At 49.7% G+C, this 18590-nt stretch overlaps 1 long non-coding RNA gene across 1 annotated transcript; it reads left to right on the forward strand.

Moving 5' to 3' along the window:
- The first annotated feature begins 2658 nt into the window (after window positions 1-2658).
- LOC123376152 lies at window positions 2659-10161 on the forward strand. Its single transcript, XR_006581701.1, has 3 exons — window positions 2659-2849; window positions 6719-6885; window positions 10071-10161. It is a non-coding gene; the product is annotated as an uncharacterized LOC123376152 (long non-coding RNA).
- Window positions 10162-18590: the final 8429 nt, after the last annotated feature.

The following is an 18590-nucleotide window of genomic DNA, read 5'->3' on the forward strand; positions in this document are numbered from 1 at the left end:
TGTCTGACCCCAACCCCCATTTTCTACCTAGGCCGAGAGATTCGGGGGGACCCGCCCCCTCTGTGTTGGAGGGAGGGGCTGGGCAAGGGGGGCCCACCCAGCGAGTCCAGAGCAGGGAGCTGTGACACCCTCCAAGCCCACACCCCCTTCCCTGCAGCTGTGCTCTGCCTGGGCCGTGCACCCGCTCACCCCCGCTCACCCCCAGGACCGTCTCACCCCCCTATCACTGCAACTCCATGGCCTTTGCATTCTGCCCCCAGGCCTAGCCCCTCACCCCCACACCTGGCTACTGCACCCCCGGGTTCCCCCTGGTGCCTCCTTCCTCTCCACTCTGCCTCACTGCACACACCCCACCCACTCTACCCCCAAGCAGGGGAGGGGAGGGGGGAAGTGGGGGGCCTTGTGGAGGAGGGGGATTGTAGCAACAGGGGGGTGGAGTGGAGGAGAGGAGGGACTCACCAGGTGGCAGACAGTGGGGACCTTGGGGAAGGGGCGGAGCGCAGGCAGGGCCACCATAGACAAGCATCTGGTGGCAGGTCAGCCCAGGCTGCACCAGCGGAGGCTTAGCCTCTCCTGGCCTATTCCTGCCACCCATGCCCAGCGTGCAGTTTTCTGCCACCTAGGAAGCACGTTTTAACATGTAGATACCAACAACACCCAAACTTCCTCTGCCTAAGGAACTGGGGATGTGACCTGAAAGGCAGGTGCTGCAGGTGCCTTGCCATCTAAATGGGTGCAAGTGGAAGGTATGTGATAATGACAAGGTCAGTGCCTACTGCAGGGCAGCTCACGCGGGCAGGCATGAGGCCTTTTTTTGTGAAAACAAAGGGCTTGTCCCCGGGAAAGGTGTGAAAGCCCAGCTCTTGGTCCCACTGCCTCTGTGACAGAGCCGCAAGCACTTTGCAATGACCCTGCTCGCTACATGCCATAAATTTCATTTTAGGATTTATTTTTTCTTTTGGCATCTACTGAAGCTTTTTTGATTCCCTGAGCTACCCCCTCATCCCTCACCCTCCCCTCTTCACTACCAACCTCAAGGCCATGTTGCTGTGACAATTCTCCCAGCAAGAACAGAAGCATGTAGCTCCTTCTGGGGGGTTGTAGTAGCAGTCCCACCATGTCTGCCACTAGTCAGCCTGGTTGCTAGAAAGCCAGGAAGAATGAAGAGGTCTTCTCTGTGTCCAACAGATTCAATAAAGAATTTCATTTATAATCAATACTATCAAATTCTGTCTACTCTACCACACAGGGCCGGCTTTAGGAAGTTCAGGGCCTGATTCGAATACCCAGCAGCGGTCCTGGTCTTCGGCGGCACTCCAGAGGCAGATCCTTCACTTGCTCCGGGTCTTCTGCAGCACTGAAGGACCCCCCACGAAATGCCGCCGAAAACCCGGGTCGAGTGAAGGACCCGCTGCTGAAGACCCAGACCGCCGCCAGGTGAGTAAAAATTAAAAAGTTAGGCGCTCTTCTTTAAGGCGCGGGGCCCAATTCGAGGGAATCAGCCTAAAGCCAGCCCTGCTATCACAGGGGAGATCAGGGGATGAAATTGCCACTCATCAGGCAGGGCTTGGTTGTTAGGTTTTTTTTTGTTTTTTGATTGTCAGCTCCACTCCTGAAACCAACCTGGGGAATTGTTGCTGATTGACACAAGTCTCTACCTGCACCCAAAGGCTGAGCATGCCCCAGATAGTCAAGGAGCAAAGAACTGAGCCTCAAACTTGCCTATCTGTGTGCAATATCTTCTGGAACTAATTATCTGCTTTATATTTCCTTGACTCATTCTATTTCCCTGCCTTTCTTGCTCTCCTCATCTACCTCAGGCCTCCTCTCTGTCCCTCAACACACATATAAGAGTTTTTTTACTTTACATCACCTAGCCTATCAAACAAATTTTCTCCACCTTTACATGTCACTGACTTTCCATCTTATTTCAAATCTCAACTGAAATCACATATTTTCTCCTTTCCATATTTCTTATTCTCTCCTCTGCTATTATTTGTCTCTCTGATTGTATCATTGAACTGTGTCTGGCATATGGGGTGTAGGAATGGCACAAACAAGGGCCTGATCCTGCATGTCTGGCTCACCGAGAGCTGTTAAAGTAGGTGTTTGGAGTGTACAAGAAATACAAGATTGGGCCTTAAAGTCCTATTATGCTCTCTGCATTTCTAAAAATGTCCATGAATGGCATTCCTACTCATTAAAATTCCAAAGCAGACAGGCCGCAAATATAGCACAGATAATTACAGGATATCTCTATCGTATACCAATACTAAATGTGTCCTTATGTGAAAATCTGGCATATACAGTTGCACAATTGGATACGTATTAAGTGCTGGTTTTCTCTAAATACACAGCTAGATCAAAAGCCATTATAGTCATTTATACAGTAGTTGCTCTTGAATTTTAATGAACATACATGCATAGTTTCTTTTATCTGAGGACCTCAAAGAGTTTTAAAAGGTTGGGTAAATATTATCCCCATTTTACAGGTGGAGGGACTGAGGTTAAGGCCCAAATTCAGGCCCCAGCATGTACAATTCACCCCTGTGAAGGACAGCTTGAAGGCTATGCACCAGATGACTCCCAATTAAGCCCTATTTTGATGTAATAATTGGCATATAGGCTTTATGCTGACTCTCTGCACAGGAGTGAAATTCACCTAGCCTAGGAAGCTGGGCTGTATGTGCCCCAGGTCATGGAGCTGCTTCCCATCTGCTATTTCTTCAGGGATGGAATCTTTTCTGAAGCACCTATTATCCCTGCACATGGTGGAGTGGAAATTGCCAACAGATCCTCATAAAAAGCAGTTCCCATACCTTTTTCTTGTCCCCAAATGCTTTTTGCAGGTCAGTGCGGAGGGAGAGGGGGAGTCTTAGAGCAAAACTTCATGATTTACAGGATATCCACTTCCCACTGCTTATGCTCTCCAAATCCTGCCCCTATGCACCAGAATCACAGGATCCATTCTAAGCAGGATAGGGCAAGTGACTTGTCCAAGGTGATCCTCAGGCAAAATTGGGACTAGGCCTATGCAATTTACTGTGTTACCCTGTTGCCAGGCAGTAGCTGAATCAGGTTCTTGCAGATAAGTTTCCTGTTTGAAGCAAAAACTGGCAATGTGGAGTCAGGTATTTTTCCAGTATGATTTGTTTATTTATGGCATGTACACACGTTTTATTTTCTTGAAGAGAAGTGGTAACAGACTGCAGAAAAATCCCTTTTGTAGAAACCTCAAGCAAGGCACCACTACCCTGTCCCTAAAAACAGCTGTTTTGGACCTCTATCGCTCTGGGCTCTCACAAAACAAAAGTTCTCACTTCCTGATCCAAACCCTGAGTTTTACACCTGGGAAACATAACTCAAAGCTTCTCCTCTGTGGCCACAGGCTTTCGAAGGTGATCCTGGGGTTCTACACAAAGGAATCTCACAGCATTAAAAGCCAGACAAAAGAGAATGCTTTAATTAACCGACACTATCATCTTAATATGGATTCAGGTGCTTGGAAGCATATTAAAATCTGAAAACAGATTTGTGGGTTCCAGACCTGCAAACACTTAGGACTTGTCTATATAGATTATAGAGGAATAACTTTCCTAAAGTGTGAATTTAAACCAATATATCAATATAACTCCATGTGTGGACTCTCTTATTCCAGAATAAGAGTACTTTTTTTTAGTTTAATTTATGCTGCTTTGGAAAGGGTTTATTGGTTTAATTATACCAATATAGTCATACCAGTAGAACTGGTTAAATTTTCCCATGTAGACAAGCCCTTATGTACACGAGTAACTTTGTTCATGTGAGTAGTCACATTGAATTTAATGGCACTGCTCACGTGCATAAAATGACTCATATCATGTTTGCAAATTGGGGCTCCTTTGATGCACTGAGTCTCTATTTCATCATGTCTTGTTGTCTTTTTGCATGGAAGGAAAATTGGGTGGGAGAAAGAGGAACAGCATTGCAACATTTGCACTTATTTTTCTTACCAGTCCCTTCATTGTGTGCAATTTATTTTATTTTCTATCCTACCTGTAAAACATCAAATGCAATAAAAATCATTGTAAACAACCTACCCATAAACAGACTTTAAAAAACAGATAATTTTCTGCATTTCCAGCAGGAGGGATTCTCTAATGTTTATATCAAAACTCTTCCCTTCCCTGTATTTTTCACCTTCACAAGGGGTGTCATTTATCATGTGCAATGATCAGGTTCATATAAATAACTTAATGTAGAATTTTTTTCTGTTTTTATCATAATCAGTAAAATACTGAGTATTTATACAGAAATTTTCACTTCTCACAGGACATCACAAAAAATTAAAAGAAATAACTAATATTAGTCAGAGGGGATGGTTTAGTGATCCAAGTATTGGAATGATCCACTCCCCATTCCCTAGCAGCAGGATTCAAATTCTAGCAGGTTCAGTGAAGCCCTACATCCTTCTGAAGGTGAGTTTCATACTACTTAGAGTATGTCCTCACTGAACAGCTAACCCAGGTGTTTTGCACCCAGGTCTGTGCACATAGGTTAGCCTAGTCTAGGTGACAGCATCCCCATAGCAAAGCTATACCTGGGATACTGTGTCATCATTGTTTCTGCACTAATTCCTGTGTGTCTGGGGGCATCACTGATGGTTCTTTGTGCTGAGACACTCTAAGATTCTTTCCCAGTCAGTTGTGTCAACTGCAGAACTACTTGCCTTTTCTTTGGAGGATATTTGTGAGAAGGTAGCGGAGGATTATAAATGCTTAAGTGATTTGTCTGCATCCTCGCTGCTGCAAGGTGGATGGGTTCCAGCATGAGTTAAAATGGAGCTGGTCTGTAACCTGTGCCCCCATGCCAAGTAAACTAGCCCGAGCTTAAAGCACTTCCCAACCCAGGTCAGAGGGTTTTTCTGTGTGGCTAGTAGGTGGGGTTGGGCTAAAACTCGAGTAATAACCCAGCTTTACTGTGCAGTGAAGACATAACCTTCCTGTCATTTGGTCAAGACTTTAGAAATGGAAGTCCTGTGTATTTCATGTGGACATTAAAGCTCCCATGGCATTTTTCGTAGGTGTAAAGATTTCCCAACATATCCTCTCCTGACATACTCGTGCAATTTATTGTACACCAGCTGCCATCCTGGCTATTATCCTCTAATGAAGAGATGGGTGTATTTCAGTGAGGTTGTTAGGTATTTAGTTGGTTTATTATTTATCATTCTATGTTAGTTATTAATAATTAATTATTATCTGAGTCTTCTATACGGGAAAGAAGAAAGTAAAATCAAAATCCCTGCAGTTAATATAAAGATGAAGTTTGTCACAGAGCTCCATCCACCCAAAATAACTGGGTTCCAAAAAGTATTCCTTGTAAAAGGTGTCATATAATTTAATATTGTACTTTTGTTTCCATCATATCTGTAGGGAGATACTTTGAGAGATCCATGACTTATAGGTAAGGCTACGATTTAGTCACGGAGGTGGCAGAAGTCACGGAATCCGTGCATTCCAGTGACCTCTGTGACTTCAGCCTGCAGTGGTTGGGAGCTGCAGGGTCCCCTGCCACCCACTGCGGACTACCTCCGCCGCCCGTGGTGGCCCCCGGAGCTCCAAACCGCCATGGGCGGCAGGGTCCCCCACAGCTCCCGGCTGCCATGGGTGGCGGGGGAGGGGAACCCCACAGCTTCCGGCCACTGTGGGGGAACCCCTGAGCTCCCAGTGGCCACAGGCCCCCGGAGCTGTGGGCGGCAGGGGTACCCCACAGCTCATGCCCACCGGGAGTGGTAGGGGCACTCCCCGTCACCATGGCCATGGGAGAATCCCTGGGCCCCTGGAACTGAGGACTGGGTGTACCCCACAGCTCCCGGCTGACACGGGAGGCAGCGGTACCCCACAGCTTCTGGCCCTCATGGGCAGTGGGAGACCCCTGAGCTGCAGGTGTGGGGACCTGCAGATCCTCATTTTGTCACAGATAGTTTTAGTAAAAGTCACAGACAGGTGACGGCTTCTGTGAATTTTTCTTTTTTGCTAATGACCTGTCTGTGACTTTACTGAAACTATCTGTGACAAAGTCTTAGCCTTCTAAGTGAGGAGAGGTAAAGTAAGTATGATGAAGTCCAGCATTGAATGTTGCTTACAGGCAACTTAGCACAAATCATCAGACAGCTGAATATCCTAAGAGTCAAATACACCGATTTACACCATCTGAGGATCTCTAATGACATCAAAATGGTGTTATGCCAATTTAGACCAGCTGAGGATCTGGCCCTAAATGTTTTTATTCTCCAGTTTCTGATTCTTGCTTGTAGTGTATAGATCATTTTCAAAATAACTGAGTTGGTTATTAAGAATTTCTCAGTGGAAGTAGTAACCATCTTAACATCCCTTATACACTAGTTTCCATAAAATGCATAATATATTTGCAAGCATTGAAAGGAAGGAGAAATGGGTAATTTCAAATCCCGGGTGTACTGGAGTCTTCATTCAAATAAGTCTTCTATCAGAACTGATCCAATTACCTTCCCGTAGTTCTACATTGCTCCTCTGGGGGCAACTAGATCAGCAAAAACGTGGAAATTTCTCATTTCAAGTCTTGTGGGGACAGACATTTATTTCAGATAAAATGTGTCTGAGAAATAATGGGTGCAAATGTCACCAGTTCTGTAGGGTCCCTATATAAAATGTCTGTGGGAGATTACAAATTCATTCTTGTTCAATCTTTCATTTAGATAATAGCGATACATCTCTCCACAATTGTTTCTGTGGTACTGAAGTGTGCTGGAGTAAGACGGCATGAGTGCTAGCCCCCCAGGGAGAGAGAGGACCTTCATGAAAATGAGATGTGGATCTTGTCAAGCTACTCAGCATGTGCAAAATTTTATCTAGACAAGCCATGGTATGAGGAATTCTGCTTGGGCTGGCAAATAATAATTGTAAAAATTGGGGAAATTGAGTTTTCCTGCTCTGAAAGGCATCAGTAATGACTCAAGATTAATTTTTGCATAAAAAAGAGGTAATTGCAATAGTTAAAGATTTCTAAAAACCCTGAGGCAGATCAATGGGAAGGCTTTGGAAAGGATAATTATACCGGCATGAGGAGGATTATCAGTTTAATAGCATTAACCAGACCGATTAAGGAGAAAAGGAATAAGGACCAATTTTGTTAGTTTTTTACTTATCCTATGAAGAAGTGGTTTAAATAACAATGTGATATAAATTATTTTGTTTTTATCAGTATAAATTCCTGAGTACTAAATACTTTGTACCTCTTCATTTATTCCTATTATAAAATACATCTAGGTGTATTAGTGCTCTATCTCACATGTAATGAGATAAGGGGGAAGATTCTCCAAGGGGGTCCTGGCTGTATATTGCATCACATTGTAGGCTTAATATGGCCATAAACCCAGTTTAAATAGCTCAGAGGAGATCACCTCAGGGCCAGTCTTCAGTGCCCCACAGTTTAGACTACAGAGGTGTGAATAGCCGCTCACACCAAAGTGCTGCACTGTAACTCCCCCGTGTAGACCCTGTAGGCTCGAACGTAAAGGTTCCTAGTCAGCACTAACGAAGAAGACTACATTAGAGCAAACTAGGAACCTTTAAATTCATACCCACTGTGACCACACAGGGGAATTACAGTGCAGCACTTTGGTGTGCTGGAGTCTGAACTGTGGGGCAGTGTAGACATGCCCTCAGTGCCAGGGAATACGGTGAGAGAAAAGGAGACCTGGCTAGGATTCTCCCCTGCCATCTGTTCCAGAGGATGGCAGCTTTTTGTGCCACTGCAGCCTGGTGTACGTTGGGGCAGCCTGCCTGAACACAGTGTAGGCTCAAGGGCCGTGACAGAGCTTTCTCAGGGGCCAATCCAAGACTGGGGAATGAAATCACAATAAAGACCATCACAAAGCTCAGTGTCTTCCGCTCCAAGTGCAAGTTACCTTTCTTTGACCTTGTCAGGAAGCAGGGGCTGCAGCAGAGTAGGTCTCCAGGAAAACTAACAAGCACAGCTAGCCTGTAGTTTGCTGTCTGATTGGCTACTCCACTTGTTTGGTTGGAAGAGTCAACAAACCAGCTCTGAAGCCTGGTGGCTGCTCAAAGCAGTTGCTCATGGTGGTGATAGCTCTGCCTCACTCTAGCACCCAAGTGCACACTACAGCTTACCTCGGTATAAGTTATGTTGCTCAGGGGTGTGAATAAGCCACCCCTTGAGCGATGTAAATTATACCAACCTAAGCACTGGTGTAGGCAGTGCTATGTCAGCAGGAGAGCGTCTCCTGCTGACATAGCTACCACCACTCACGAGGGCTGGAGTAATTAAGTTAACGGTTGAGCTCTGTCCTATTGGCTTAGACCAGGGGTAGGCAACCTATGGCACACATGCCAAAGGCGGCACACGAGCTGATTTTCAGTGGCACTCACACTGCCCGGGTCCTGGCCACCGGTCCGGGGGGCTCTGCATTTTAATTTAATTTTAAATGAAGCTTCTTAAACATTTTAAAAACCTTATTTACTTTACATACAACAATAGTTTAGTTACATATTATAGACTTTTAGAAAGAGACCTTCTAAAAACGTTAAAATGCATTACTGGCACGCCAAACCTTACATTAGAGTGAATAAATGAAGACTCGGCACCCCACTTCTGAAAGGCTGCCGACCCCTGGCTTAGAGCGTCAGCACTAACAGTGTTACAGCAGCCGCCATAGCCTAGATAATCCAACTCGGACCCTTGGCTCCAATTCCTGACCTCTGACTCTGGGCTCTGACCCTGTGCTCCTTCCTGGCTTCTAATCACTAGGCATGACTCCTGATCCTACCACTAGGCACAACTGCCCATGTCCCAGTCTCTGACAGGCTTTGCCTTCTCTGACCTAAACATATAACAACATGTGTACATATACATTATAAAAAATAAATAAAAATCCAAGACAGCCCACTGCATGCACTTTTCCCCTTGGGGAGAGGATGAGAGAACAAACGGACCAGATTTTACCTGCATCACTTAATGCACTACTGGAAAGCACTAAGATACTACAGTGAAATCGAAGAGCCTGAATAGAATAGAGTGTACAGAGCATCACAAGAGTCAGGGCAGAGCTAAGGAGAAATTTAAGTTAGTGGTTCTCAACCAGAAGTATGCTACCCCTGGAAGTATGCAGAGGTCTTCCAGGGGGTACATCAACTCATCTAGATATTTGCCTACTTTTACAACAGACTACATAAAAAGCACTAGCGAAGTCAGTAAAAACTAAAATTTCATACAGACAATGCCTTGCTTATACTGCTCTGTATACTTGACACTGAAATGTAAGTACAATATTTATATTCCAGTTGATTTATTTTATAATTATATGGTCAAAATTAGAAAGTCAGCAATTTTTCAGGAATAGTGTGCTGTGACATTTTGTATTTTGATGTCTGATTTTGTAACAAGTAGTTTTTAAGTGATGTGAAACTTGCGGGCATGCAAAACAAATCAGACCCCTGAAAGGGGTACACTAGTCTGGAAATGTTGAGAGCCCGCTGCTTTAAGTCACCTTTGCAGTGACCCCGGTTTTGCCCTCTGTGCACTTTGGCAGCACCCAAGCGTCTGACCTGAGACCCCTCCCCAGAAAAGCTTACAGCCTAACCAGGCAAGTACAATAAGGGAGAGCAGTTTAAAATCAAGAAGACATGGACACATAGTCAATGAGAGAGTGCTATAGCAAGGTAATGGAAAAGTGAGTTTGAAGGAAGACAGATAATGTGGCTGGTGCACAGGAAAACAAAGACTATGCCCAGTGTAGGAGGGAGCCTAAAAGAAGGTGAAAAGCAAAGATGGATGGGTGCATTAAGAAGAAAAGGATGCAAAGGTCTAGAAGGCTGTGCCGGCTGAAGTAAAAGCAGAGGTGTAAACAGTCATGTAGCTGGGCACAACCTTGAATTTGATGCGGAAGGAAAGCGGAAGCCAGTCTAATGAATTAGGGTTGGGGTGGCATAGTCAACTACTGAGAGGAAAATAGAGGATAAGTGTTGATCCAATTATATTTGGACCTTCCCTGCCACTGAAAATAATGCATATTCTTTTTGTTTGCACAGGGTCTTTATTCTGCAAGATCTGAAACTTATCAAGAGTTTATCTTGAGGCATCTGAAGAAGTGGGTTTTTTACCCACAAAAGCTTATCCCCAAATAAATGTGTTAGTCTTTAAGGTGCAACTGGACTCCTTATTGATCAAGAGTTTATATTATCCTTAGAAAGAGTTTCAGGCAGAAACATCAGCAGTAGGCAGAAGGTCAAACAATTTGAACATCATGGACCATTATAGGAAAATATTCAATCTGCCATATGTGGAAAAGATAATATACACCCTGAGAGGCAATGTGACTGGAGCAGCAGGAGAAGAATGAGAACTTAGCAAAGGCATTTGGGAAGTATGGTATGTTGAGTTTAAGTCCTCTTCCTCTGGTAGCTTTACATGGCTTTACTCCAATTAGAATGACATAATTCACAGAGGTGTTCTCTGTGCTCTGCACTACAATTAATCTCTCTGTTCTTTTGAATAATTGGTGACATATACTGCATCACCCTCACTTGACTACCTTAGGGATTTTCTTGTCATGGAGCACTACACAGAGACCACTGGTTCACAAAGACGTACAAAGAAATAACTGACCACAACCCATCTGTTTTAGTCAGTGGTTCTTTGCTGATTTATAATAGCATGGATGATACTGTATGACTGTCTTGTCTCTACCCTATCCCCTAAAAAAGATGAAAGCTCCCAAAATACCACTACAGCTGCTCAGAATATTTTGTTTATCTGCTAGGATCTTTCATGTGATACAACTTGATCAGCTGTATGCTTCTCCTACTCAGCCATTGCCTTGGCTAATTGTTGTTCATACTGTTTTTATTACTGATACTAACCATTCATCAGGGGAAACCAGATCACTAAGAAAAAGACGGTTACTCACCTGTAGTAACTGTTGTTCTTCGAGATGTGTTGCTCCTATCCATTCCAGTTAGGTGTGCGCGCCGCGCGTGCACGGCTCTTCGGAACATTTTTACCCTAGCAACACTCGGTGGGTCGGCTGGGCGCCCCCTGGAGTGGCGCCACTATGGCGCAGGATATATACCCCTGCCGACCCATCCGCTCCTCAGTTCCTTCTTGCCGGCTACTCCGACAGTGTAACACATCTCGAAGAACAACAGTTACTACAGGTGAGTAACCGTCTTTTCTTCTTCGAGTGATTGCTCCTATGCATTCCAGTTAGGTGATTCCCAAGCCTTACGTAGGCGGTGGGGTCGGAGTTAGATGTTGCAGAATGCAAACTGCTAAGCCAAAGGCTGCATCAGCTATGGACTCTTGGACCAATGAGTCAAAAGTGTGGATCGAGGACCAGGGAGCTGCACGACACATCCCCTGAAAGGGTATGTGAGCCAGGAAGGCAGCAGAGAAGCCTGAGCCCTGGTGGAATGTGCAGTAAGATGGCTCCATGGAACATGGGCCAAAAATCCAGGAGGTGCGGATGCACAACGTCATTGAATATGAAATCCTCTAGGAGGAGACAGGTAAGCCCTTCGTCCGGTATGCCGGTACGACAACGGTTTGGGGGCATTACGAGAGGGCTCTGTCCGCCAGATATAGATTGCGGACGCCCTACGGACGTCGAAGGAGTGCAATTGTTGTTCTCCTTGCAATGAGAGTGGCTTCGGAAAGAAGACCTGAAGGAAGACATCCTGGTAGATATAAAAGGCCGACACCTCCTTAGGGAGGCAGGGCGGACGTGGTAAGAACTGCCCTTGTCCTAGAGGAACACATTATACTGTGGGCCTATTGTGAGAGCCTGAATCTCGGAGACTCGTCTGGCCGTTTGAAAGGCTACAGGAAAACCGTCTCCCAGGACAGGTATATCAATGAGCATGCTGAGATTGGCTCAAATAGGGCAGGCATAGACTGGTTAGAACCAGGTTGAGGACCCAGGTTTATGGCGGGGCCCCACTTGGGGGGTATAACCGCTCCAAGCCCTGAGGAACCTGATGGAATGGATCGGGACCTCGGCGGGAGAAACATTGCGTGTTTCGAAGCAGCAGGAGAAACGCGTCCACTTGGCCAGATACATTAACCGAGTGGAAGATTTTCTACCACCCCGGAGAATCCTGTAGACCCGAGGCAGAACCACGTAACTCGGAACGGGTTAGCCACGCAGCAGCCCTGTTGTGAGGTGCAGGGAGTACAAGTCCGGGTGGTGAAGTTCGCCGTGATCCCGCGACACGGGGTCTGGGCAAAGAGGGTTGGCTACCGACAGGTGTAGCAACATGGTGCACCAGTGCTGCCCGGGTTACGCTGGAGCGATCACGATCAGGTGCGCTCCGTCCCTGCGGAGTTTTAGCAGGACCCTGTGAACCAGCGGGAACAGTGTAAAGGCGTACAGCAGATGGCTGATCCACGGCCTCAGGGAAACCCCCCCAAGACCGAGCCTGGGGAGAGGCCTTGGAACGAGGAGAACTTCTTTCTCTCTTCGTTCTTGCGAGAGCGAGGAGGCTATGTGGGAAAAGCTCCACGTCCGGAAAACGGAATGGATAATGTCCGGAGGAAACGACCACTTGCGAGACAGGAAGGATCTGCTGAGGCGATCCGCCAGCTGAGACGCCTGGTACACAAGGCAGACCGGTCTCAGCTCTCGGACATTGATGTGTAAGGCCATCTCTCGCGCCGACCGAAGGCCGTGAGTGCGAAGCCGAGCCAGGGGAGCACCCAGCCGAGAGATGGGGTGTCTGTCCGGAGGGACCCCGAGGGGTGAATGGAACAGCCTCCATGGATACACCAGGGAGGGCGCTGACTCCCGGTCGAGGGAGCCTAGGATGCTCGGGGGGAACGAGACGACCACGAGTATGGTATCTCTGCCCGGGTGGTACACCCAGGTGAGCCACAATTGAAGTGGACGGAGGCGAAGCCTGGCATGTTCGGTTACAAACGTGCAGACAGCCGTGTGACTCAGGAAACCTAGGCAAGTGCCAGCCAAAGTTGTCGGGAAGGACCGTAGGCCTTGTACAATCGTTACCCTCGCCTGAAACCGAGGCTGAGGTAAGCAGGCTCTGGAGAGACTGGAGGCCAGGGCGGCCCCAATGAATTCTATTCCCTGTGTGGGAATGAGAGTGGATTTTTCCATTGATCATCAGGCCTAGACACGGGAATAGGTCCGTGTCAATGCCCACACGACTGGTAACTTGGGCCTGGTGGTCCCTTGAATGAGCCAATCGTCTAGATACGGAGAACGTGTATCCGATGGTGGCGAAGAGACGCGGCGACTACAGCCATGCACTTTGCATACACTTGGGCTGTATAGAGGCCAACTGGGAGGGCCGTATACTGGAAACGACGGTAGGCCCCAAACGAGGGCACCTTCTGTGTGGAGAAGAAATAGTGATGTGAAACATGCGCCCTGCATATGGAGGGCGGCGTACCAGTTTCCGGGATCCAAGGATGGGATTGACGTCCGCCCTGGGTACCGTGCGGAACTTATCTGCATCGTGACTTGTCACGGTCCCGCAGGTCTAGGATAGGTCTGAGACCTCCCTTCGCCTGGGGGATAGGTTTCGTCCTTAGGTACCTCCTGTACCTTTGGGGTCCGGATTGACGCCCACGACCGCGTAAGCCACGCCCGCTGGCAAAGTACTGACTTTGGCAAGGCGCAGGGAAAGAGCGGACACGCTGGGGACGGCAATGTCGGTTCTGAATTACCGGCGTGTGTATGCCGACAGAGAGAGAGCTCAAAGCGACCCTGCTGCCCTCTAGGCTTTGCCGCTTAGGGCCAGTGTTTCCAGGGAACAGGCCTTTGTCATTGAAGGGCAAGTCCTGTACAGTGTGCCGCAGCTGCGAGGGAAGGCTCGATAACTGGAGCCATCTTGTGGCCACCCCCGAGGCCAGAGCGGGAGTTCTGAAGAACCGCCTCTGTAAATTTGGCTGCCACCCATAGTAGTGGCTAAGCAGGGCTTGCCAGTCTGCCACACGAAGTTGCAGGGCCCCCGCCGAGTATATCTTACGGCCCAGTAAGACCATACGCCTAGCCTCCTTAGATATAGGGGCTGGTGCGTTTGGACTGGAGGAGGGCCCGAGGAGTATGTTCCTGCCCCCCCTATCTGGGGAGGAGGAAGAAGAAAGGCCAGGGACAAGCGGGTCCTGTGTGGGCTCGCGCTCCTGGACGACCTCCTGATCTGGCGGGATCGGAGAGCCTGGTGGATGAACCGGGGCTTGGTCCATACCGGTCGGAGGGGGACAGCTAATTGTCACCTCTGGCACCCAGAGCTCCGACGGAGCGGAGCGAGATGGGATCACTGGCACGCCGCTGGCGTGGTAGGACACCCAAGGCGTCCAGAATGACCACTGATAGGTCTCCTGGAAGACTCTGGAGGGCCCATCGGAAAACAGAGTCCTACGCATAGGAAGCGTCCGCACGGAACGACACTGATGCGTGTCTGGATGGCCCTGGAGGAGCTGAAAAGCCCATGGTAGAGTCTGCGTCTGTAACTGACGTCACTCGACGCTGCGCCCGGGATCGGTACCGGGATGGATCGGTGCTGCGGGACGCTGACCGGTGCCGCGAGTACTACTGGTACCGACATGGAGAACGGTGCCGAGACTGAGAGCGGCGTCGGGACCTCGATCGGCGGGACCGAGAACATCTGCGGGACCGCGATCGTAAACGGTGCCGCTCTGCCGTGCCGACGGAGGGTGGACTGATCAAGGCAGGCTTGCCGATTGACTATGTAACCCGCACCGGCAGTGCCGGGGGTTGAGGCAGCGCAGGCTCTGCCCTCGCCAGCAACTCCCTCGCTGTGGAAATGTTTCCGGCGTGGAGGGAATAGTGAGCTCGACCACAGCTCGCACCACAGACGCCACTTCATAGCGAGCGCGACCACGGGCCGTACCGGGGAGCGTTCCCGCACCGGACTCGACGGCTTTGCCTGGCCGGAGTTAATGGTGCGGGTATTGTCGGTGCCGCGGCAGACATCGGTGTCGGGTGGTCCGACTGAGCATCGCGCTCGGCTGCGGAGCAGGCAGCTCGGACGCAGCTTCAGAGCGAGCTCGACCACGGTCCGTACCGGGGAGCTTGCCAGCACCGGACTCGACGGTCCTTACCTGGCCGGAGTTGATGGTGCGGATATCGTCGGTGCATAGCAGACATCGGTGCCGGGCGATCCGACTGAGCATAGCGCTCGGCTGCGGAGCAGGTGGCTCGGACGCAGCTTCCTAGCGAGCCCGACCACGGTTAGTACCGGGGAGCTTACCGGCACCGGACTCGACGGCTCTTGCCTGGCCGGAGTTAATGGTGCGGATAGTGCCGGTGCCGCGGCAGACATCGGTGCCGGGCAATCCGACTGAGCATCGCGCTCGGCTGCGGAGCAGGCAGCTCGGCTGCAGCTTCAGAGTGAGCTCGACTGCGGTCCGTACCGGGGAGCTAGCCAGCACCGGACTCGACGGTCCTTACCTGGCCGGAGTTGATGGTGCGGATATCGTCGGTGCCGTGGCAGACATCGGTGCCGGGCGATCCGACTGAGCATAGCGCTCGGCTGCGGAGCAGGCGGCTCGGACACAGCTTCCTAGCGAGCTCGACCGCGGTCCGTACCGGGGAGCTTTGCAACACCGGACTCAATGGTTCTTACCTGGCCAGAGTTGATGGTGTGGATATCGTCGGTGCCGCGGCAGACATCGGTGCCGGGCAATCCCACTGAGCATAACGCTCGGCTGCGGAGCAGGCGGCTCGGACGCAGCTTCATAGCGAACTCGACCACGGTCCGTACCGGGGAGCTTTCCAGCACCGGACTCGACGGCTCTTGCCTGGCCGGAGTTAATGGTGCGGATATTGTCGGTGCCGTGGCAGACATCGGTGCCGGGCGCTCCGACTGAGTATAGCGCTCGGCTGCGGAGCAGGCGGCTCGGACGCAGCTTCAGAGCGAGCTCGACCACGGACCATACCGGGGAGCTTTCCAGCACCGGACTCGACGGCTCTTGCCTGGCCGGAGTTAATGGTGCGGATATTGTCGGTGCCGTGGCAGACATCGGTGCCGGGCGATCCGACTGAGCATCGCGCTCAGCTGCGGAGCAGGGACGTCGGCGACGGTCGGTGCCGAGAGGCCTTAGCGGTACCGGCGATCCGGTGCCGAGGGAGCGCTCCTTGAAGATTAACCAGCGCTCGGCGCCGAGAGCGGAGGAGCAAGAGCTGCCTCCCTCAGGAGCTGCTTGAGGGGAAAGTCCCGCTCCCCTTTGATCTCAGATGAAAGGCCTCACAAAAGCGGCACTTATCTGTGTGGTGAGAACCCTCGAGGCACTTAAGAGAGGATCTCTTGTCGGCAGCGGCTTATGGCCGGCCGAGCATTACACAACCCTGTGGACCGGGCATCGGACCCGGTACCGGGCAGGGGCGGCTCTAGGCACCAGCAAAACAAGCTGGTGCCTAGGGCGGCAAAATGTAGGGGGCGTCCCCTGCCGCCGGGGAGGGCGGGAGGCTGGGCCGGCGGACCTGCCGCAGTCATGCCTGCGGGAGGTCCACCGGAGCCCCGGGACGAGTGGACCTGCCGCAGGCATGACTGCGGAGGGGGCGCTCGTCCCGCGGCTCGGCTGGACCTCCCGCAGGCATGACTGCGGCAGGTCCCCTCTTCCCGCGGCTCCGGTTGAGCTCCCCCAGGCCTGCCAGCGGCAGGTCAACCGGAGCCGCGGGACCACGGCACCCGCCGCAGTCATGCCTGCGGCAGGTCCGCTCGTCCCGGGCTCCGGTTGACCTGCCGCAGTCATGCCTGCGGGAGCTTAACCGGAGCCGCGGGAAGAGGGGACCCGCCGCAGGACCGGGGAAGGGCGGCGCAGCACACCGCGCTGCTTGGGGCAGCCTGATTTCTAGAGCCGCCCCTGGTACCGGGTGAGGGGAAGGGGATAAACCCCGAACCCCTGTAAAATAAATACTATTCTACAAACAAAATAAAATTAACTACAACTGTAAACAGAACGAGAGAAACTACGAGTAGCTAGGGAAGTGGAGGTCAGTTAAGCTGCGCTCCACTGTTCCAACTGGCCGTCACGGGCGGGAAGAAGGAACTGAGGAGCGGATGGGTCGGCAGGGGTATATATCCTGCGCCATAGTGGCGCCACTCCAGGGGGCGCCCAGCCGACCCACCGAGTGTTGCTAGGGTAAAAATGTTCCGAAGAGCCGTGCACGCGCGGCGCGCACACCTAACTGGAATGCATAGGAGCAATCACTCGAAGAAGAAACGTGGGTTAGTGTTATCACCCCCATGCTACATATGAGGACTCAGAACACAAAGGTTAAAAACGGAATCACCAAAAATTACTCTGCAAGCGTTACAGGGGTAGGAGGAGAATCTAAAACTCCTAATTCTCAGCCACAAACAATAGTGAAAACTATCTCGCTTTTTAGAAATTCTGTTCCCAATTACTCATGCAACCCTATGGGGAAAAAAATGGGTTATAATTGCATGGATAGAATTGAGAGCAGAATTTGGCCCCTAATATTTAACTGATAATTGGTCTGATTTATTCCTCTCCCTCATTCTGAAAACTGCCCCCAATTCCTTTGTAATAAGCCAAACTCCAGTAATGCAAAATGTCTCTGCCATAACATGAAGCAGAGTCCAAAAACCCCTGGGACAGGTGCATTTCAGTATTTGATCCCTTTGAAGAAACGCAGTTCCTCTTATAGTAAGGGAGCACACACGTTCTGAGTGCTACAAAGCTTCAAGTAAGGCCCAGTCCTGAGAATTTTGATATTATTAGGAGCTGGGTGTGCATTGTTGTGCATTGAGTTAAAATGTGTGTGAACACACCCGACACTTAAGATAGTTGTAAGAGACAGTTCAAGGGCCACACCTAAAACAAGATCTAATAGCGTCTGCCCAGAAACTAGCACTAGCTGGTGGGTGGAGGGTTGCATTGGGTATTGGTATGAGCAGGTGTGTGAGAGAGAAGGCAGAATAGACAAAAATTGAGAGACTGAGGGACAGCCAAACATCCAGAAGGAGCAGCTGAAAACACGGTGTCTGACCCAGGAAGGAGCCTAAAGAGAGCTTTTTGGATCAGTGGTGGTGCTGTGAGCAAAGGAAGCCTCTTCCTGATACTTGATTCCTTCCGTGTTCAGAGACAAAGGACTTTGTACATTCTTTGTAAATACACCCAACTGTATCAAAAGAAATACCTGACTGTCACCAATTTCTACTCCCAACTGGCACATGCCTAGGCCCCTAAGCATTGACTAGCCATTCAGGCAGGAAAACAAAGAGTAGGATCGAGCCCTAACAGTCTCAGATTTCCACTGCCTCACTTGGGTGAAATTCTGGTGGTTGACGTAAACTGTTGAAATCCAGTGATAAAACCGTACCAAATTCCCACAGTAAGTTAAACAATTTGATATGAATCAAATCATTTCCCCAGGTCTTTTAATAGTGTTGCATCTTCCTTTGTTATATTCTTGTGGAAGAAATAACCCAAGGCCAGATTTTCAAGTGCTCAGCATTCACAATGGGGGCTAGATTTTTTTCATAAAAACTCAGCCCCGATGCTGATGGCCACATTTTTAAAAACATTCAACATTCAGCCCAGATCAG

This window comes from Mauremys mutica, chromosome 8 (genome assembly GCF_020497125.1).
Source record: "Mauremys mutica isolate MM-2020 ecotype Southern chromosome 8, ASM2049712v1, whole genome shotgun sequence".
Classification (NCBI taxonomy): domain Eukaryota; kingdom Metazoa; phylum Chordata; order Testudines; family Geoemydidae; genus Mauremys; species Mauremys mutica.